We start from the raw sequence: 23,641 nt of genomic DNA, 5'->3' as shown, positions 1-23,641 counted from the left end.
ATTCCTGTATATTTGGACAAGCCTCAACCTTCCATACATCATGCACTTCCACCATTAATATGTTGTTCCCAGTTTATGATCCATCTGCAAAACAGAAATTTGCCTACTGACTAGTTCTGAAACAACAAGACAGACTTTGCCATAAAATGTAACAGTACGACTATCAATGTTCTGGAGAATACCATTGACTACAAGCAGAACTGGACTAGCCATATAAATACTGTAGCCACCAGAGCAGATCAAAGGCCAGGAATTAGGGATGGGCAATAAATGCTGGCCTAGGCAGCAAAACCCACCTCCTGTGAACAAATAAATAAAACCATCACTACAAAGTGTAAATTGAACAGCAAATTCCAGTCGCCACACATACCATTAAATGACAAAGTTTCTGTTCAAGGTGCCCTGCCCCTCAAACACTGAATCATGTAGCCTGTCTCACCTTTTAAATGTATTAAACTGCATTAAATGGCTGTACCTACCTCATTAGATAAGGGCTAAGTTCACTAATAAAGAGTTAGGAAGTGTCCATTCCTAAGTACTCTTTGCAATGGCATTGTAAGTCTCAATTACTGCCAAGCAACATCGCTAGCACTGAAAATGTACTTTACAATGTGGAGACTCGTTTCTTTTTAACTCTCTTTGACATTTCTCCTCCATTATCAACACAGAACACAAGGGGGGCATTTGACTCAAGGTGTCCATGCCAGCTCTATGTAAAACAATATGGTCAGTCTCATTACCCCTGATCCAACCCCACATCCAGCAAGTTTATTTCCATCAAGTACCTAGCCAATTTCCCTTTGAAACCATTGATCACTTCGTCTTCCACCATTGTATTAGGCAAAGCGTTCCAGGTAGTTACCTCTCACTGGGTTTAAAAATAGTTTTTACTCACATCCCTTCCATGTCTCTTGCCCAAAACCTTAGATCCATGTCCCTAGTCATTGTACCATCATCCAGTGGAAACAGCTTTTCTTATCTCAACCTGTCATAACCTTGTACGCCTCAAGTGTGGCAACCAAAAACAAACTCAATATCTACTTGTTGCCTAAACAGTTTGAGAAAGCTTCAGAATAACTTCCTTGCTTTGGTACTCAATGCCTCTATTAATGACGCCCAAGATCCCATTTCCCTTGCTAACTAGTTTTCAAAATGTCCTACCACCTTCAAAGATCAAGGCACATGAACCCCTGTTCTGTCCCTGAACATAAGCTGTGCCATTCGCCTATATTGCCTCTCCCTAGCCTTTCTGCCAAAATGCATCCCCATATATTTCTATAAAAATAAATTCCATCTACCACTGATCTTCTCATTCTGCAGCCTATTTATGTCCTGTGGCAGTTGGTTCGTATCATCCTCACTCTTAGGCAACTTCTGACATTTTACTAAATTCCAATATCCAAATCATTTCTATAGAATCAAAAAAAAGAGTTCCTCTCACTGAACCTTGGGGAACACCACTCTCTACCATTCCCCAGCCTGAAAAACAATTAACCAACACTCCGTTTTCCACACTAAAGCAAATTTTTATCCAAGCTGACATCGTCCTCCTATTTCATGGGCCTCAATTTTGTTAACTAGCCTTTTGTGGTACTTTATAAGGATTTTAGGAAAGTACTTAGACAACATCCATTGAATTGCCTTCATCAACATCTTTTTTGCTACTCCAAACAATTCCATTAATCAAGCTGGCTTTTATAAATCCATGCTGTTTAATTAACTGAAACCTCAAGCATCCTAATTTTTCCCTCCATTATGGTTTCTAAAATCTTTCCTGCCATTGATGTTAAACTGACTGACCAGTAGTTACTAGGATTGCCCTTACACACTTTCTTGAACAGGGGTATCACATTTTCCACTCTCCAATCTTCGGACACCTCCCCCACATGTATGAAACTTCCCCATTCATTACCTATCCCATCTCCTACCAATATTTGTCAGCATCCTCTTCCTTAAACAGCAATACAAAGCATTAGTTAAGTATTTTAGCCTTGCTCTGCACCTCCAAAGATGATATCACCTTTTTTGTTCCTGAGAAGCCCACCCCACCTCTTGCTACCCAATTACTACCTATATGGTAGAAGACTTTTGTTTATCTTTTATGCTACCCGCCATTGTTATCAAATTGCCTGTCAGTTGTATTTTCCTCTCCACTTTCCATGCATCATATATTCTCATTTCCATTTCATCATATTCTTCATCTCCCAGGTCATCCAAGGAGCCCTGGTTTTGATACCTTTTCCTCTTGTTAGAATGTGCTTAGCCTGTACGTGAAATGTCCCTTTCTTAAAGATCAACCATTGTTCCCGTTTTTCCTGACAAACCTGGGTTTCATTCTACCCTGACTAGATCCCCTATCATCCAATTGAAGTTAGTCCTCTTCCAAATTAGATATGAGACAACTTTGGATTGTTCCTTATGCCTCTCTATTGGTAATCTGAACCTTGTGATGACCACTCTTACCCAAGTGTTTCCCCACAGACATTTGGTCCACCTCACTCCCCAGCACCAGATCCATTAAAGCGTCCTTCCTAGCTGGAGAGAACATGACCAAATTCCCAGAGCATTCCACCCCCACTTACTCTAATACTAGCCAAATCAATATTTGAGGGGGATAATTAAAGCCCCTCAATTTCGCTGCTCTACAGACCTTGCACATCTGATTTCCCTGCAGCTCTGCTCCTTTCTCTCTATTTAGATGCCTAACAGAATATCCCCAGTAGTGCGATCATCTTTTTTTGCTTCTCAACTACAACCAAATAGATTCTGACCTTGTCCCCTCTTAAGAGAAATCAAAATACTGTTTTTATTTCAGACTTCCTTCCAGCATTTGCAAAGTGCTGGAAATACTTAACAAGCCTGGCAGCATCGGTGAAGCAGGAAACAGTTAACATCGAGTCGAATGAGCCGGGGGTTGAAAAGGAGCCCCAGGGGCTGAAAAAGAGCGCCGGGGAGCAGTAGTGACTGAAAGAGTTCGGTGAGGAAACAAAGTGATCTTTTGAGTACTATGAGTAGTCAGGTAAGTATGTGCTACATTTATCACATAGTTTTTAAAGGTCTTATTTTATCGTTCATCGTTTATAAGGGCTATACCCTGTAACAACGATCAGGGAAGAAGAGCCCGAAAGTAATTGATATTATTTGATATTAAATATCTTCCAAAAGATTTAATTTAATTTAAAGGACTAAGTCATGGCAGGAGAACTCAAAGCAGTGGTGTGCTCCTTCTGAAGCCAGGAACATTTCCAGCGCCCGGGGCCAGCACGTGTGCGGGAAGTGTCTCCAGCTGTAGCTCCTGGAAGCTCAGGTTTCAGAGCGGGAGCATTTGCGAGGCAGAAGGTATCATGGATAGCACGTATAAAGAGGTGGTCACACCACAGACTAAGAGTCCACAGGCAGGAAGGGAATGAGTGACTGCCAGGCAGAGCAAGAGGACTAGGCAGACAGTGCAGGAATCACCTGTGGCTATTCTCTTACAAAACAGATATACTGCTTTGGATACTGTTGGGAGGAATGGCTTCTCAGTGGAAAGCAGCAACAGCCAAATTCATTGCACCACAGTTGGCTCTGCTGCACAGGGGAGGAGTAAAAAGTGTGGGAATGCAATAGTTATAGGGGATTCAATTGTAAGGGGAGCAGATAGGCATTTGTGTGGCCACAAACAAGATTCCAGGATGGTATAAAAACGAAAAACTGCGGATGCTGGAAATCCAAAACAAAAACAGAATTACCTGGAAAAACTCAGCAGGTCTGGCAGCATCAGCAGAGAAGAAAAGAGTTGACGTTTTGAGTCCTCATGACCCTTCAACAGAGCTAGGTGAATCCAAGGAGGGGTGAAATATAAGCTGGTTTAAGGTGGGGGTGTGGGGGGGAGAGAAGTGGAGGGGGGTGGTGTGGTTGTAGGGACAAGCAAGCAGTTATAGGAGCAGATAATCAAAAGATGTCACAGACAAAAGAACACAGAGGTGTTGAAGGTAGTGATATTATCTGAACGAATGTGCTAATTAAGAATGGATGGTAGGGCACTCAAGGTACAGCTCTAGTGGGGTGGGGTGGAAAGGCTAGCAGGGCATAAAAGATTTAAAAATAATGGAAATAGGTGGGAAAAGAATCTATATAAATTATTGGAAAAAACAAAAGGGGGAAGAAACAGAAAGGGAGTCGGGAGTTCAAGATCTAAAGTTGTTGAATTCAATATTCAGTCCGGAAGGCTGTTAAGTGCCTAGTCGGAAGATGAGGTGCTGTTCCTCCAGTTTGCTTTAGGCTTCACTGGAACAATGCAGCAAGCCAAGGACAGACATGTGGGCAAGAGAGCAGGGTGGAGTGTTAAAATGGCAAGCAACAGGGAGGTTTGGGTCATTCTTGCGGACAGACCGCAGGTGTTCTGCAAAGCGGTCACCCAGTTTATGTTTGGCCTCTCCAATGTAGAGGAGACCACATTGGGAGCAACGAATGCAGTAGACTAAGTTGGGGGAAATGCAAGTGAAATGCTGCTTCACTTGAAAGGAGTGTTTGGGCCCTTAGACGGTGAGGAGAAGGGAAGTGATGGGGCAGGTGTTGCATCTTTTGCGTGGGCATGGGGAGGTGCCATAGGTGGGGGTTGAGGAGTAGGGGGTGATGGAGGAGTGGACCAGGGTGTCCCAGAGGGAATGGGGTGATAAGTGAGGACAAGGGGGACCCTATCATGTTTCTGGGAGGGAGGAGAAGGCTTGAGGGCGCATGCGCGGGAGATGGGACGGACATGGTTGAGGGCCCTGTCAACAACCGTGGGTGGAAAACCTCAGTTAAGGAAGAAGGAGGACATGTCAGAGGAACTGTTTTTGAAGGTAGCATCATCAGAACAGATGCGACGGAGGCGAAGGAACTGAGAGAATAGGATGGAGTCCTTACAGGAAGTGGGGTGTGAGGAGCTGTAGTCGAGGTAGCTGTGGGAGTTGGTAGGCTTGTAATGGATATTGGTGGACAGTCTATCACCAGAGATTGAGACAGAGAGGTCAAGGAAGGGAAATGTCAGAGATGGACCACGTGAAAATGATGGAGGGGTGGAGATTGGTAGCAAAATTAATAAATTTTTTAAAGTCCCGACGAGAGCATGAAGCAGCACCGAAGTAATCATCGATGTACCGGAGAAAAAGTTATGGAAGGGGGCCGGAGTAGGACTGGAACAAGGAATGTTCCACATACCCCATAAAGAGACAGGCATAGCTGGGGCCCATGCGGGTACCCACAGCCACACCTTTTATTTGGAGGAAGTGAGAGGAGTTAAAGGAGAAATTGTTCAGTGTGAGAACAAGTTCAGCCAGACGGAGGAGAGTAGTGGTGGATGGGGATTGTTCGGGCCTCTGTTCGAGGAAGCAGCTAAGGATGGTCCTCAGACCATCCTGGTGGGGGATAGGGGTGTAGAGGGATTGGACGTCCATGGTGAAGAGGAAGCGGTTGGGGCCAGGGAACTGGAAATTGTTGATGTGACGTAAGATGTCAGAGGAATCACGGATGTAGGTGGGAAGAGATTGGACAAGGGGAGAGAAGGGAGTCAAGATAACGAGAAATGAGTTCCGTAGGGCAGGAGCAAGCTGACGTGATCGGTCTACCGGGACAGTTGTGTTTGTGGATTTTGGGTAGGAGGTAGAAGTGGGCCGTCCGAGGTTGGGCAACTATCAGGTTGGAAGCTGTGGGAGGAAGATCTCCAGAGGAGATGAGGTCAGCGACAGTCCTGGAAACAATGGCTTGATGTTCAGTGGTGGGGTCATGGTCCAGGGAGAGGTAGGAGGAAGTGTCTGAGTTGACGCTCAAATTCCGCGAGGTAGAGGTCAGCGCGCCAGACAACAACAGCACCACCCTTGTCAGCGGGTTTGATGACAATGTTGGGGTTGGACCTGAGAGAACGAAGTGCAGTAAGTTCAGAGAGACAGATTAGAATGGGTGAGAGGAGCAGAGAAATTGAAACAACTAATGTCGCGCCGACAGTTCTCAATGAAAAGATCAAGAGAAGGTAAGAATCCAGAGGGAGGGGTCCAGGGGAAGGGAGAATATTGGAGGTGGGTTAAAGGATTCGTTGAACGGGGAGAGGACTCCTGCCCAAAGAAGTGAACCTGGAGACGAAGACGGCGGAAGAAGAGTTCAGTATCGTGCCGAGCCCGAAATTCATTGAGATGAGGGCGTAAGGGTATGAAACTAAGCCCGTTGCTGAACACTGAACGTTCAGCGTCAGAGAGGGGAAGGTCGGGGGTATAGTGAATACACGGCTGGGGCTGGGATTGGAAGATGGGGTGGGGACGGAAGGACAGGCAGGGGTGGAGGGTCCTAGATGGGTGTTGGTGTCGATGAGTTGTTGGAGCTTGCGTTCCTTAGCACTTGAGAAAAAGTTTCTTGTTGAGGCGCCGGATGAGACGAAGAATAAAATGAAACTGAGGGCACGCGCAACTTTGAAAAAGGGTGCAGCGGTGCTGCTGGAGGGAGAGGTCAAGTGTGTTCATATGGCAGCGCATGGCACTGAGTGTGGATCTCAGAATGTGACGGGAACAGCAGTCCGAGAAACATTTTATGTCCCGGAGATACCAGTAATCCTGGGTGGGTTCGAAACAAGAGGGATGAAATTTCAGTTGAAATCCACATGAGGTAAATCGGAGACGGAGACAGTCACTTAGAAAGGAAATATGGCTGTGAAAGCGGGTTTTAGTAAACACCTTGTCAAACACCAGGAGAGAAATGGAAAGCAATGAAGGTGAACAAGGCAACAGAGAGATACGGAAATCTTGTCGCAGAGAGGAACAAATCTTCTTCAAGGAAGGCATTTCTTGAAGAGGAATGGCAGTCAATTAAACAAAGAGACTTAGTCTACTGCATTCGTTGCTCCCAATGCGGTCTCCTCTACATTGGAGAGACCAAACATAAACTGGGTGACCGCTTTGCAGAACACCTGCGGTCTGTCCGCAAGAATGACCCAAACCTCCCTGTCGCTTGCCATTTTAACACTCCACCCTGCTCTCTTGCCCACATGTCTGTCCTTGGCTTGCTGCATTGTTCCAGTGAAGCCTAAAGCAAACTGGAGGATCAGCACCTCATCTTCGGACTAGGCACTTTACAGCCTTCCGGACTGAATATTGAATTCAACAACTTTAGATCTTGAACTCCCGACTCCCTTTACGTTTCTTCCCCCTTCCTTTTGTTTTTTCCAATAATTTATATAGATTTTTCTTTTCCCACCTATTTCCATTATTTTTAAATCTTTTATGCGCTGCTAGCCTTTCCTCCCCACCCCGACTAGAGCTGTACCTTGAGTGCCCTACCATCCATTCTTAATTAGCACATTCTTTGAGATAATATCACTACCTTCAACACCTGTGTTCTTTTGTCTGTGACATCTTTTGATTATCTGCTCCTATAACTGCTTGCTTGTCCCTACAACCACATCACCCCCCCTCCACCCAAACCCGCCCCTCCCAGTCCCCCCACTTAAACCAGCTTATATTTCACCCCTCTCCTTGGATTCACCTAGTTCTGTTGAAGGGTCATGAGGCCTCGAAACGTCAACTCTTTTCTTCTCCGCCAATGCTGCCAGACCTGCTGAGTTTTTCCAGGTAATTCTGTTTTTGTTCTCCAGGATGGTATGTTGCCTCCCTGGTGCTAGGGTCAAGGATGCCTCAGAGCTGCTACAGGACATTCTGAAGGGGGACGGCGAACAGCCAGTGGTCTTGGTACACATTGGTACAAACGACATAGGTAAAAAAAAATGGGATGAGGTCCTGAAAGCAGAATATAGGGAGTTAGGAAGTACGCCGAAAAGCAGGACCTCAAAGGTAGTGATCTCAGGATTACTACCAGTGTCACGTGCTAGTCATAGAGCAGAAATAGCAGGATATATCGGATGAATACGTGGCTGAAGAGATGATGTGAAGGGGGAGGGTTTCAGATTCCTGGGGCATGGGACTAGTTCTGGGGGAGGTGGGACCAGTACAAACTGGATGGGTTACACCTACGCAGGACTGGGACTAAGGTCCTAGGGGGAAATATTCACCAGAGTGGCTGGGGAGGGTTTAAACTAAAAATGGCAGGGGGGTGGGGACCAATGCAAGGAGTCAGAGGAGGGGGAATCAAGGACAAGAACAAAAGACAGAAAGGGGAATGAGAAAAGTGATACACAAAGAAATCAAGGGCAAAAATCAAACAGGGCCTCAGTGAAAAATAGTAGGAACGGGACAAGTAATGTTAAAAAGACAAGCCTGAAGGCTTTGTGCCTCAACTCGAGGAGCATTTGCAATAAAGTGGATGAATTAACCACACAAATAGATGTAAACAGGTATGATATAATCGCGATTACGGAGACATGGCTGCAGGGTGACCAGCGATAGGAACTGAACACCCAGGGGTATTCAGTATTTAGGAAGGACAAACAAAAAGGAAAAGGCGGTGGAGTTGCATTGCTGGTTAAAGAGAAAATTAACGCAATAGTGAGGGAAGGTATTAGCTCCAACAATGTGGGATCTGTATGAGTAGAGCTGAGAAACACTAAGAGGCAAAAAACGTTGTGGGGGTTGTACATAGAGCCCCAAACTGTAGTGGTGATCTTGTGAATGGCATTAAACAGGAAATTAGAGACGCATGCAATAAAGGAACATCTGTCATTATGGGTCACTTTAATTTGCATATAGGTTGGGCAAATCAAATTAATAATACCGTAGAGAAGGAATTCCTGGAGTGTATACTGGATGCTTTTCTGGACAATTATGTTGAGGAACCAACAAGAGAACAGGCCATCCTAGACTGGGTATTGTGCAACAAGAAAGGAATAATTGGCAATCTAGTTGTGCGAGGCCCCTTGGGGATGAGTGACCATATTATTATAGAGTTCTTCATCATGTTGGAGAATGACGTAGTTGATTTTGAGACTAGGGCCCTGAATCTTAATAAAGGAAACTACGATGGTATGAGACGTGAGTTAGCTATGTTGGATTGGGAAATGTTACTTAAAGGGATGACAGTGGATAGGCAATGGCAAACGTTCAAAGAGCACACGGGTGACCTGCAACAATTGTTTATTCCTGTCTGGTGCAAAAGTAAAACAGGAAAGGTGGCCAAACCATGGCTTACAAAGGAAATTAGAGATAGTATTAGATCCAAGGAAGAGGCATACAAATTGGCCAGAAAAAAGAGACCCAAGGATTGGGAGCAGTTTAGAATTCAGCAAAGGAGGACCAAGGGATTGATTAAGATGGGGAAAATAGAGTAAGAGAATAAGTTTACAGGGAACATAAAAACTGACTATAAAAGTTTCTATAGGTATGTGAAGAGAAAAAGATTGATGAAGACAAATGTAGGTCCCTTACAGTCAGAAACAGATGAATTTATTATTGAGAACAAAGAAATGGCTGACCAACTAAATACATATTTTGGTTTTGCCTTCACAAAGGACACTAATAACATACCAGAAATGTTGGGGAACACAGGGTTTTGTGAGGGGGGGAACTGAAAGAAATCAGCATTAGTAGGGAAGTGGTGTTGGAGAAATTGATGGGATTGAAGGCTGATAAATCCCCAGGACCTGGTAATTTACATCCCAGAGTAGTTAAGTGGCCCTAGAAACAGCAGATGCATTGGTGGTCATCTTCCAAAATTATAGACTCTGGAACAGTTCCTACAGATTGGAGGCTAGCTAATGTAACCTCACTATTTAAAAAGGGGGGTAGAGAGAAAACAGGGAATTATAGACCAGTCAGCTTGATGTCAGTAGTGGGGAAAATTCTAGAGTCCATTATAAAAGAATTAATAGCTGAGCTCTTGGAAAACAGTGGCAGAGTCGGACAGAGTCAAGACGGAGTAGATCCAGGAAGGATGTTCCCGATGGTGGGAGTCCAGAAACAGGGGTCACAGTCTAAGGATACGGGGCAGACCATTTAGGACTGAGATGAGGAGAAATTTCTTCACCCAGAGAGTGGTGAGCCTGTAGAATTTGCTACCATAGAAAGTAGTTGAGGCCAAAACATTGTATGTTTTCAAGGAGTTAGATATAGCTCTTGGGGAGATCAAAGGATATGGGGAAAAAGCAGGAGCAGCCTATTGAATTGGATGATCAGCCATGATTATAATGAATGGCGGGGCAAGGCCGAAGGGCTGAATGGCCTCACTCCTGCTCCTAGTTTCTATGAATATGATCTTCAGAACTGATGCGGGAGAAAAAAAAGGGAAGGTTGGGGCAGAGCGGAGAGCTTTATGGAACAAAACAGAGGAGAGGTAATGGTTGTAGTAAAGAAGCAAAGCATTTGTCTAAAGTGAGTTTTAATGGAAAAATGAAGCTTTGTCTCAAGCAAAAACAGGAAAAACAAGACTCAGATTGGCACATGGCAATAAAACAAAATCAAAATGAGTGACAGAGTTCATGGTCTGAAGTTGAACTCAACATTGAGCCCGGAAGGCTGTAGAGTACGGAGTCAAAAGATGAGATGCTGTTCCTCGAACTTGCAATGAGCTTCACCGGAACACAGCAGCAGGCCAAGGACAGAATGCTCAGCATGGGAGCAAGGTGGAGGATTAAAAAGACACGCAACAGGAAGCTTGGGGTTGTTTCGCGGACTGAATGGAGATATCCCACAAAGCGATCATCCAGTCTGCATTTGGTCTCCCCAATGTCGAGGAAACTGTATTCTGAGCAGGGAATACAGTATACTAAATTGAAAGTCGCCCCGGTAAATCACTGCTTCACCTGGAAGGAATGTTTGGGGCCTAGGACAGTAAGAAGAGGAGGTAAAAGAGCAAGTGTTACGTTTCCTGTGATTACATGAGGTGGTGCCATGGGAAAGGGACAGAGTGTTGGGAGTGTTTGAGAACTGGGCCAGAGCAAAGTGGAGGAAACAGTCCCTTTGGAGTGCTGACAGGGGAGAGGAGGAGGAGATGTTTTGTGATGGCATTATGCTGGCAGTGGCAAAAATAGCGGAGGATGATTCTTTGAATGTGGAAGCTATTGAGGTGAAACAGGAGGACAAGGGGAACCCTACCGTGGTTATGGGAGGGAGGGGAGGGGTGAGAGAAATGCAGGAAATGTATCCGACATGGCTGAGGGCCCTGTCAATCACAGAGGGTAGGGGAATCCTCAGTTGAGGAAAAAGGAAAACATATCGCAAGCACTGTTTTGGAAGGTCGCATTATCAGAACAGATGTGACAGAGATGGAGAAACTAAGATAATGGAATGGAGTCCCTACAAGGTTTGAGGGAGTGTAATCAAGGTAGCTGTGGAGTTGGTGGGCTTGTAATGAATATTAATAGACAGCCTATCCCCAAAAACGAAGGCAGGGAAGTCAAGGAAGGGAAGTGTTCCATGTGATGGACCATGTGAAGGGGAGAGAAGGCCAGAAATTAGAAACAAAGAAAATGAAGTTTTCTATTTCCTAGCAAGAGCAGGAAAAAGGCACCAATATTCATCAATGTAGTAGAAGGTGGGGGGAGAAAAGAGAGAGAGAGAGAGAGAGAGAGAGAGAGAGAGAGACTGGGTAGGATGAGAACAAGAAATACGCTACATACCCCAGAGAAAGACAGGCATAACTAGGATCCATAGCAACACCTTTTATTTGCAGAAAGTGTAACAAATTAAAGGAGACATTGTTCAATAAGAACAGGTTCAGCCAGACCGAAAGAGGGTGGAGGAGTATGGGAACTGAATGGGCCTCTGTTCAAGGAAGTAGAGACCCCTCAGGTCATACTGGTATGGGGTGGAGCTGGAGACAGATTGGACATCCAGTAAGAATGCAACAGTTAGGGGCAGGAAACTGGAAGTTATTGAAATGGCACAGAGCATCAGAAGTAGGTGGGAAGAGACGGGACAAGAGAAAGAGACACAAAATAGGAAACAAAATTGGGTGGGAAGGGGCTGAAGTGATGGGTCTACCAGGGCAGTCCCATTTGTGGATTTTGAGAAGGTGGCAAAGGGGGACTATGAGGTGGGAAACTGTGGAGGGAAAATGGTTTGATGTTCACTGGTGGGGTCACAGTCCAGGGGAACTAGGAAGAAGTGACAGACAGTTGACGCTAAGCCTTTGTACACAAGACAACAACAATAGCACCACCCTTGTCAGCAGATTTGACAACAATGTCAGGGCTGTTTTACATGTTTGTGCTTTCAGACAGAGCTGTTCATTATTCTGCCAATCACTCACTCTGGACAAATGCTTTGTTTCTTTACTATAACCATTACAACTTTAATATTGCTGAAAATAGACATGTTGACAAAGCATTACCACTCCCTTTAGCTTCCCATCTCATTTAAGCATTTTGATTTCATGAATATTAAGTGCCCATTTTTAAGCCATGTCTCCATTATTGCTGCTACAGATTCCTACACAGCTATTTACACTTGTAGCACGCCAACTTTATTCACCACACTGTGTGCTTACATACATTCTAGACACATCATGGCATTCCCAATACCCCCATCAGTCTGTTCCTATCTTATACGGCACTATTTCCTACTCTAGTCCTAACCGACACTCACTCCTTTAGACATCCTATCCCTCTTATCTACTTCCATATGCTAGTGTCCACCACCCTCCTGTCAATTCAGTTAAAACATTGCTAATCACGCTAACAAAATTGTCCGACAGGGTACTAGTCCCAGTCCTGTTGAATGCATACCTCCTTCCCAGATCAGGTCCCAATGCCTTAAGAATCTGAAGCGCCCCTCTTGTACCATGCATGAAGCCACGTTGATCCTCCCTATCTTCCTATTTCTATTTTCACTAGCGTACTAGGAGTAATCCAGAGATAACTACCTTCTAGGTTTTTTTTTTAAAAACTTCCTCCCTAACTTTTGAAAGTCTGCCCTCTGTCATTAGTGTCAACATGCATCACATCTTCTGATTCACTCCCTTCTCCCTGCAGAATATTCCACACTCTCAATTATGTCCTTTATCCTGACACCAGGGAGGAAACATGCCATGCAGGACTCAAAGATGGTTACAGAAATACCTGTCATAGAATCAGATCTACAACACGGAAAGGGGCCATTCAGTCATTGGACCTGTGCTGGCCAACAAAGAGCCATCTAGTATAATCCCAATTTCCAGTTCTTGGTCCATAGCCTTATATGTTACACTACTTCAAGGGTATTTCCAAGTATTTTTACATGTTGAGGGCTTGTGTCTCTAGCATTCTTTTAGACAGCGAGTTCCAGGTATCACCAATTTTGGATGAAAGAATTTCCCCTTAAATCCCTTCCAAACCTTCAAGCCCAATTCTAAGCCCCCTGAATACAAACTTCTCATCCAATGGAAATTGGGCCTTCCTTTCTATCAATCCAGATCCCTCAATTATATACACTTCAGTTAGGTTTTCCCTCAGCCTCCACGATTTCAAAGAAAGCATAACCTAGACTATCCAATTTTCCACATTATTAAAATTCTCCAGTCTTGATGGCCTCCTTCTGTGCCATTATGGCTGACTCTTAACTTCCTTGTAAATCTTCTGTGCCCTCTCTATTGTCTGCCCCAACTATGGAATCTACCATAACAATTGCATTTCAACACTTTGTTGTTCCACCCTGAGCAGTCCCTTGCCCACTGATACCATGGTCTATACATTCCTTCAAGGTGCCATAAATCCCAGCAATCTCCAATTCCGAGTATGGCCTGAGAGTAGCATACCCCAAAAACTCCAGGAATGAACGGCACAAGAAACTCTCAGTCTCCCTGGCACTCAACAGGTACGCCAGCTGCCTCGAGCTCAGAAACCTGAGCTTGAACGCAAACAGTTGGGAGCCACTTCCTACAACAATGGTCCTCCAAGACAAAGTATCCTGGGGTTTCCACATGGCACAGGAATGCAGGCAAAAGATCTCAGCTGCTCATCCATGATCCAAAAATCTCTCTCAGGTGCCTACCTTACTTATACTGTTAATACCTCTAAATCATAACTTTCAGTCTCTCCGTCTCCTGCTCCCTCTCTCGAACTGATTATTTTTTATTTCGTATTTACTTTAAATACCAGAGCAGCAACTCTTCCTTTCACTCACTGAATCCTCCACACACGCCACCACCCCACACCGAGTTCAGTACCCAGTAGCAGAAATGCTCAATAGAACTGAGTTCTGTGCTACTTACTCCACGTTAGCAAAAACCTCCCGTATTTACACTAGGAAATCCAAAGATCCTAGTCAGCAAAACACTGAAAGAAACTACAAGTACAAGTTAAGCTTAAAGTTAAGTTTTGCATTTAGCAGAACTACATTTTAGAAAGAGATCAATGCTTAAAAGTCCCAAAATTCCTTCACCAAATTAACTGAACTATTTTTCTATTAATCCAATCCTTGCACTTTGATTTCACTTTCTGTATCTGATTTGATATAGAATTCAAATCTCATCTTATACCCCCTGCTTCAAACTCTATGCTCACTAACATTGTTCAACCCAATTAGTTAAGGGGAGAAAGGCACGGATGCACTTTTTCAATGGTTCATTGTGGAATTTTGCATGACGAGATTTTGTCAAAGTCTACAGGGAACTGCAAGTCAAATAAATGACTGGGTCTGCGGCAGGTAGTGAGGGAACCAACAAGAAGGAAAAACATGTTTGACCTCATCCTCACCAACCTGCCTGCCACAGATGCACCTGTCCATGACAGTATCGGTAGGAGTAACCACTGCACAGTCCTTGTGGAGATGAAGTCCTGCCTTCACATTGAGGATACCTTCTATCATGTTGTGTGGGACTACCACCATGCTAAATGGGATACATTTCAAACAGATCTAGCAACTCAAGACTGGGCATCCATGAGGCGTTGTGGGCCTTCAGCAGCAGAACTGTAGTCGAACACAACCTGTAACCTCATGGCCCAGCATATCCCCCACACTACCATTACCATCAAGCCAAGGGATGGAAACTGGTTCAATGAAGAGTGCAGGAGAGCATGTCAGGAACAGCACCAGGCATACCTAAAAATGAGGCGTCAACAGGACTACTTGCATGCCAAAAAGCATAAAGCATAAGCAGCAAGTGATAGATCTGATCCGTTTGTTGTGGGATTGCTTAACTCTAAGCTCTGCAGTCATGCCACATCCAGTTGTGAAATGGCAGTGGACAATTAAACAACTCACTGGAGGCAGTGGCTCCACCAATAACCCCATCCTCAATGATGGAAGAGCCCAATACAGCAGTGCAAAAGATAAGGCTGAAGCATTCGCAACAATCTTCAGCCAAGAGTGATGTGGATGATCCATCTCGGCCTCCTTCGGAGGTCCCCAGCATCACAGATGCCAGTCTTCAGCCAATTCAATTCACTCCATGTGATATCAAGAAACGGCTGAAGGCACTGGATACTGCAAAGGCTATGGGCCCTGACAATATTCTGGAAATAGTACTGAAGACTTGTGCTCCAAAACTTGCCGCACCCCTAGCCAAACTGCTCCAGTACAGCTACAATACTGGCATCTACCCGGCTACGTGGAAAATTGCCCAGGTATGTTCCATGCACAAAAAACAGGACAAATTCAACCCAGCCAATTACCACCCCATCAGTCTACTCCTGTTCGTCAGTAAGGTAATGAAAGGGGTCATCAACAATGCTTTCAAGTGGAACTTGCTTAGCAATAACCTGCTCACTGATGCCCAGTTTGGGGTTCCGCCAGGACCACTCAGCTCCTGCCGCATTACAGCCTCGGTTCAAACATGGACAAAAGAACTGAACTCCCAAGATGAGGTGAGAGTGACTGCCCTTGACATCAAGGCAACATTTGTTAGAGTGTGGCATCAAAGAGCCCTAGCAAAACTGAAGTAAATGGGAATCAGGAGAAAAACTCTCCACTGCTTGGAGTCATACCTAGCACAAAGGAAGGTGGTTGTGGTTGTTGGAGGTCAGTCGTTTCAACTCCAGGACATCACTGCAGGAGTTCCTCAGGGTAGTATCCTCGGCCCAACCATCTTCAGCTGCTTCAATGAACTTCCTTCCATCATAAGGATGAAGTGGGGATGTTGGCTGATGATTGCACAATGATCAGCACTATTCGCAACTCTTGAAATACTGAAGCAGTTCATGCCCAAATGCAGCAAGACCTGGACAATATCCAGGCTTGGGCTGTCAAGTGGCAAGTAACATTCACACCACACAAGTGTCAGGCAATGACCATCTCCAACAACAGAGAATCCAACCATCGCCCCTTGATGTTCAATGGCATTACCATCACTGAATCCCCCACTATCAACATCCTGGGGGGGTGGGGGGGTTACCATTGACCAGAAACTGAACTAGTCATATAAATGCTGTGGCGACAAGAGCAGGTCAGAGGCAAGGAATCCTGCAACAAGTGCTCAGCTCCTGACTCCCGAAAGCCCATCCACCATCTACAAGGTATAAGTCAGGAGTTTAATGGAATACTCCTCGCTTGCCTGGATGAGTGCAGCTCCCACAACACTGAAGCTGGGCACTGTCTAGGACAAAGGAGTCTGCTTGATTGGCACCACATCCACAAGCTCCCTCCACCACCGACACACAGTAGCAGCAGCATGTACCATCTACAAGATGCACTGCAGGAATTCACCAAGGCTCCTTAGACAGCACTTTCCAAACCACGACCACTACCATCTAAAAGGACAAGGCAGCAGATAGATGGAAACCCACCACCTGGAGATTCTCCTCCAAAATCACTCACCATCCTGACCTGGAAAGATATCATTGTTCCTTCATTTCACTGGGTCGAAATCCTGGAACTCCCTTCCTAACAGTACTATGGGTGTACCTACACCAAATGGACTGCGGTGGTTCAAGAAGGCAGCTCACCACCACCTTCTCAAGGGCAAATAGGGAAGGGGGCCCAGCCGGCGAAACCCACCTCCTGTGAATGAATTTTTAAAAATTTGTTCAACGCACAAAGCAAGATCAGCCCATTAATGAGAGTGCTTTAAAAACTCTAGCTAGTTAAGTGCAGAACTTAAGTACAAGGCTCTATCTTTATTTCAAAGCATCCTTGGGCTATCGGGTAACAATATTTATCCATTGAAACCAAGACAATTAAGGAATTTCCCCAAAAGTTTGCCAGAGAAAACCTCAGACTCAACACTGACTCGGGTCCCGTGCAAATAACACTCATCTCTGGTTTAACCAGAGACTTAAGGAGGCAATATAGATCAAACCGAAACAAATTCACAATCAAACGCAAGATGCAGCAAAGCGGCTGCAGGTTACTCAAGTTAGATCCAGGCAGGTATTTAAATGCATCCATCCCCTTTTGTGACATTCTGTCTCGGTTGTCAAATACGAGATAGCAACGGATAGAGGAAGGGGGCAAGGTAGCGCCGCACAGAGGTGCGGCAAGAATTACCTGGTTACGATGTAAACACCATTTTAAAATCATGTGCAAACAAATCATTTTTTATTTTTAGGCGATGTAAAACCGCATGACTGCGCTGCTGCTCAGGAGCTGGCCTGGGGAACGCACACAAATGTCCGATTTAAACAATAGGCCGCCTGAAAATGACGGGGGGGGGGGGCGGGGAGGACCGAAACCGCCGAGATTGGGACATCCATTAAAAAGAGGAGGGAAGGCGGGGATATAATGAAAGAGGTCGGCTCCCCACACACCCACAGAAACAGCAGCTCCTGATTCCCTCCCCAGTGACCTGAAGGCCGCACTCGAAGGCGTCGAGATGGGGAGGAGCCGGTCCCGGAAAAGCAGGCGGATTCCTCTCCTCCCACCCCCCAAATATCAGCATTTGAAGTGATGGGGTGGGAGGAGGAAGAGGAGATGGTATCCCAGGCCTCTCACCACCCGACACACACATCATTTGGCAGCCCCACACTCCTCCCTCTCCAAACTATCATTCTCATCGGTGATTCAGGGAGGGTAAAACCAAAATGAACCGTCCCTCAGTACCCCACTGGCAGGACACCACCCCCCACTACCCACCCGCCCCCCCCCCCCCCCCATACCCTCTCTCACTCCAAACCCCCACCCCTCCCCGGGCCAAACACCACCCCCACTACCCACCCCAAACCCCCCACCCCTCCCCGGGCCAAACACCACCCCCACTACCCACCCCAAACCCCCCACCCCTCCCCGGGCCAAACACCACCCCCACTACCCACCCCAAACCCCCCACCCCTCCCCGGGCCAAACACCACCCCCACTACCCACCCCAAACCCCCCACCCCTCCCCGGGCCAAACACCACCCCCACTACCCACCCCAAACCCCCCACCCCTCCCCGGGCCAAACACCACCCTCACTACCCATCCCAAACCCCCCACCCCTCCCCGGGCCAAACACCACCCCCACTACCCACCCCAAACCCCCCACCCCTCCCCGGGCCAAACACCACCCTCACTACCCATCCCAAACCCCCCACCCCTCCCCGGGCCAAACCCCACCCCCACTACCCCCCCCCCCCCCCGGGCCAAACACCACCACCACTACCCCCCCCCCCCCCCCGGGCCAAACACCACCACCACTAACCCCCCCCCCCCCCCCGGGCCAAACACCACCCCCACTACCCCCCAACCCCTCCCCGGGCCAAACACCACCCCCACTACCCACCCCAAACCCCCCACCCCTCCCCGGGCCAAACACCACCCCCACTACCCACCCCAAACCCACACCCCTCCCCGGGCCAAACACCACCCCCACTACCCACCCCAAACCCCCCACCCCTCCCCGGGCCAAACACCACCCCCACTACCCCCCCCCCCCCCCCCCCCACCGGGCCAAACACCACCCCCACTACCCCCCCCCCCACCGGGCCAAACACCACCCCCACTACCCCCCCCCGGGCAAAACACCACCCCCCCCCGCACCCCCCCCCCGGGCCAAACACCACCCCCACTACCCACCCCCCCCCCCGGGCCAAACCACCCCCACTACCCACCCGCCCCCGTCCAGACACCATCGCCCCGGTGTCCACACCTAACCCCCCTAAACCATCTCACTCCCACCACCACCACTCCCTCCCTCCCCCCCCCCCCACCCCTACCCCCCTCAGCAAGACTGGGGGGGGGGGGGCGCCCCGGTCCCACAGGCTGGTCCACCGCCCCATCCCATCCCCCATTTCTCCCTCTCCCCCCCCCCCCCCCCCCCCCCCCCCCCCAGACCAACCCCCTGGATCCTCTCTGGTCCCCCACCCCTAAATAAAAGAACCGAGCCGCTGACCCCTCCCCCCACAGACACTCCCCCAGCCGGCGGCATCAAACGGAGCCCGCTCTCAACAAGGCTGTCAGGGGCCTATCGGGCCTCCCTGGCTGCGGTGACAGGCCCGGCCTGGGGTCCCGGGGGGGGAGGGAGTGTGTGTGCAGGGAAAGGCAAGGGGCCAGCACCGCCTCCCCCCCCCCGCCCCAGGCCCCGGCTTCATTGTGCCCGCCACCCGCACACCTCACCGAGGGAAAATGGAGTTCACCTTTCTCCATGACGCTTTATTTTATAGGGATAAATACCGAGAGAAAGCCGAGCCCGCTCCGACCTTACCGATCCGGATGGTGCCGGGGACACGGGTGAAGAACAATCAGAGTCCGCAGGCCAGGCCACCTCTCTCTCGCACGCACCCGCTTTTTATTTTTTTTAAAGAAAGCTCCCTCTTCGGCCGTTTAACGGATCCGTTAGTGTGGAAGCTCGTTTGAAATCATCCGTCCTCACACACGCCCACCCACACCAGCAACGCTTCGCCCCATTGGTCGCCAACCAAAAACCGTAAGCGTCTCTCCCATTGGTCGGATTCAAATCCGCCAATCGCCCGCGCCCCACCGTTAAGGGGTGTGGAGCGGGTTGACGGGGTGGGGGGGGGGGTGGTGGGGCTTTAACTGGGATTGACGGCACTATAGACCAATCGTAAATGCGAGCCGTCCCGAGGGGCGGGGAGGGGAGGAGGGGGCGGCCAATCGGTGCAGCGTTAGGGGGCGGGACCTTGTTTGACGGTTTGGGCGGTGAGACGGATCCTCGGCTCAGAGGGCGGGCGGCGACGACGACGATAACAACAACAACAACAACAGCACATCCAATAGCAACTACATCACCAGCAACACATCCAACATCACCACCAATAACAACTACAACACTCACCAGGACATCCAACTACAACACAGGCACCATCACCAAACTCTACAACATACCATCAAGTCATCCACTACAACATCAACCAACAACAACTCCACCACCAATGACAACACCAACATCACCAACAGCAACACCACCACGAACAACACATCCAATACAACAACAGCACAAATAACACCGACACCAACAACATGAATACCAACTGTTGCTTCTTCAGGTGCATTTAAGACACTGCAAAGGGCTTGAGGGTGATGGGAGTTCTTTCACCGATCGCCCCTAACTCTCTGCAGCCCTAATTTGCCGGGGGAAAATAATCTAATCTGAGGGGATGGATAGAGAAACAAAATGGTCAGTTAATTCCACTGCTGAATGGCTAAACCTGTTGGAAAGTGTGCACCTGATAAATGGCACCCGAACCCCCAACCTGTGACAAGTTAGATTTTTTGGCCAGGATTGCATGACTCCAGTTGGAAAAATGGCCATCTTTCTAGGCTGCAGCACGCAGAAGGGCTTGGTTAAATCTGCCACCCAAAAAGTTTGTTTGTTGGTTGGTGGGAAAAGGTCATGGCAACTCAATGTTTAGACAGCATTGCTAAGTTAATGTGGTGAACGAGGGGAAGACCCTGAGTTAACTCAAGTGGTCACATCATTAATAACCTACCCTGCTTGTGGCAGAGTCCGCAGATCACACATTGGACTTATCAGCCATCTCAGGACCCATTGAACTGAAGCGGAAGCAAGTCCTGCTCAATCTTGAAGGCCCACCTAAGCAGAAGAAGCATTTGAAGCCATCAGTCAAAATGGTGATCAATTAATATTGGTGAAATAGTTACTCTGCATCCATTGTGAAATACACATTGCTCTCAGAGACCGGAATCTCTCATTTCCCCATGTCACAGAGGGAAATGAGACTTTGGCAGCCATTGGGCTATCTGAAGCCGCTTAACTTTGAAGTTTAAGCTGGAGAAAGTGAGTTCATGTTTAGAAAGAAAACACATTGCATCATTCAGCACCCACAAAGTGTAGGAGATTACTTTCCTAACCATGGAATCTTTGCATTTTTTGGCCTGCCTTCTTGAACTGCTGCAGTCCACGTGGTGTAGGTATACCCATGGTGCCGTTAGGGAGGGAGTTCCAGGATTTTGACCCAGTGACAGTGAAGGAACGGCGATATAGTTCCAAATCAGGATGGTGTGTGGCTTGGAGGGGAAACTTGGAGGGGTGGTGTTCCCATGCATCTGCTGCCCTTGTCCATCTAGATGGTAGAGGTCGCAGGTTACAAAAGTGATGTCAAAAGAGCTTTAGTGAGTTGCTGCAATGCATCTTGTAGATGGTACATACTGCTGCCACTGTGCTTCGATGATGGAGGGAGCTGATGTTGGACATGGTGAATAAGGTGCCAATCAAGTGGGCTGCTTTGTGCTGGCTGGTGTCCAGCTTCATGAGTGTTGTTGAATATGCACTCATCTAGGCCAGTGGAGAGTATTCCACCACACTGCTGACTTGTGCGTTGTAGACAGTAGACTGGCTTTGGGGAATCACGAAGTGAGTTACTCACTGCAGAATTCCCAGCCTCTTGCTCTAGTAGCCACAGTATGTGGCTAGTCCAGTTCAGTTTCTGTTCAATGATAACCCCCTCAGGAAGTTGACATTGGGGGATTCAGAGATGGTAATGCCATTGAATGCCCTGGGAAGATGGATAGATTCTCTCTTATTGAAGATGATCATTGCCTGAAACTTGTGTGGCAAGAATGTTACTTGCCCAAGCCTGAATGTTGTCCAGGTCTTGCTGCATATGGGAACGGACTGCTTCAGTGTCTGAGGAGTCACGAATGGTGCTCAGCATTGTGCAATCATCAGCGAACATCCTCACTTCTGACCTTTTGATGAAGAGAAGTTCATTGGAGTAGCAGCTGAAGATGGTTGGGCCTAGGACTCTACCCTGAGGAACTCTTGCAGTGATGTCCTGGAGCTGAGATGATTGACCTCCAACAACAATACAACCATCTTCCTTTGTGCTAGGTATGACTCCAAGCTGTGAAGGGTTTTCCCCATGATTCCCATTGACTCCAGTTTTGTTGGGGCTCCTTGATGCCTGGTGTCAAGGGAGTCACTCTCACCTCATTTCTTGAATTCAGCTCCTTTGACCATGTTTGGATCAAGACTCAGGAGCTGAATGGCCCTGGAGGAACCCAAACTGAGCATCAGTGAGCAGGTTACTTTTGAGAAAGTGCTGTTTGATAATGCTGTTGACAACCCCTTTCATCACTTTGCTGATCATCGAGAGTAGACTGATGGGGCGATAATTGGCTGGGTTGGACTTGTCCTGCTTTTTGTGGACAGGACATAGATGGGCATCAGATAGCAGATAATGGGATCAATCCCATCCTGGCACTGTAATCACACCTAGTAGGATTTTCTGCACCACACATTTAAACAACTAAACCCCATCAGAATTCCAGGGGTCATACTACCGCATAAGTTGTCCTTTGAGGCCTCTAAAAATCCCTACAAAAACAGGGGTCGACTATATGTCCAGTATAAAAGTGAACCGCTGGTGTGCATGGTCGCCATATTTGATGATCGCCATGCTCTATTAGCCTGCCTTGAACTCCTGTGCACCTATGCAACGCAGTCCATATCGCCTGCTTGATCTCTTGCACCAAGTCATAAAATACTAGTAAGTAACATATCCATTGTCAGGTAAAAATTTGAGGCTGACTATGAGGGTGAGTATCGCAAATTGTGGCTGGAAAGGGGGGTGGGCCTATATGCTAAGTAAATGCAAAAACATGACTTTGGGGTCCATAAAAAAATGGGGTCATTCTATATGCCATGTCAATTTATATGCTGAGATCTACAGTGTTTAATTAATGTGGTTGGGTAAACAGAATAATAGTGCATCAAGGTAGGTGGAGGGGGTTGGATATAATGGCTGGTTTGCTGCACCAGAAGCTCAGGCTGAAGGGGGGAGGCCCTTTTCCAGAATGACCATTTTCGTTACTGCAGTTGACTTCTTTTTCAACCAGCTGCTATAAGGATACTTGGCTTTAAGAAACTGGTGGGCTCTTTTTCTACCTTCATGAAAATACTGCACACCTACTTTCAGGACTAGGGATGGCATGAATTGGATAAAGGGATGATACTCTACACTTATTGGGGTTATACCTATCATAAAGGCTAATCATCTCAACCCTAGGGGCAGAATCTCCTGCCTGTCGGGCAGACCAGTCGGGAGCGGGCGTGGGCGGGCACAGAGCCGATCGGCACCCGCAATCGGCTGCGCACCACCACTTTACGTGGGGCGGGCCAACTAAGGCCCGCCTAGCGTGACACGTGGCCGGTAGTGCGCTACCTGTACGGGCGGGGGAGGAAGGAGAGTCAGGGCCTGCACTCTTTCACGCATGCACGCAAAGGAGCGCAGAAATTTCCCTGAGGCATGGAGCAGCCGCGGGGAGATTAAGTTCAATTTAAAACTTCAAAATAATAAAGTCAAAAATCATTTACACATGTTCCCTCATGTGACAGCGTCACATGAGCTGGGACGTGTTTATGATATGTTTTAAAAATATTTATTAATTTAATAAACCCTTCACGTAATCTCATCCCGCCCATGGATGAGGCTTC

At 47.5% G+C, this 23,641-nt stretch overlaps 1 protein-coding gene across 2 annotated transcripts in view; it reads right to left on the bottom strand.

The window, feature by feature from the left end:
• The window catches only part of ckap5 (cytoskeleton associated protein 5), a 137,606-nt gene extending 117,992 nt beyond the window's left edge, over positions 1-19,614 (bottom strand). Inside the window, exon 1 of one of the 2 annotated variants that reach the window (XM_041196985.1) lies at positions 19,430-19,614. The gene's annotated coding sequence lies outside the window, so the exon portion shown is untranslated. Of the gene's footprint in view, positions 1-7,494; positions 7,514-19,429 lie in introns of those variants that run through there. The other variant, XM_041196986.1, reaches the window with a different exon arrangement.
• Between the last annotated feature and the right edge of the window lie 4,027 nt (positions 19,615-23,641).

Source organism: Carcharodon carcharias, chromosome 10 (genome assembly GCF_017639515.1).
Source record: "Carcharodon carcharias isolate sCarCar2 chromosome 10, sCarCar2.pri, whole genome shotgun sequence".
NCBI lineage: Eukaryota > Metazoa > Chordata > Chondrichthyes > Lamniformes > Lamnidae > Carcharodon > Carcharodon carcharias.
Note: the sequence above shows the minus strand (reverse complement) of the source record. Positions and strands in the feature narration are given on the sequence as shown.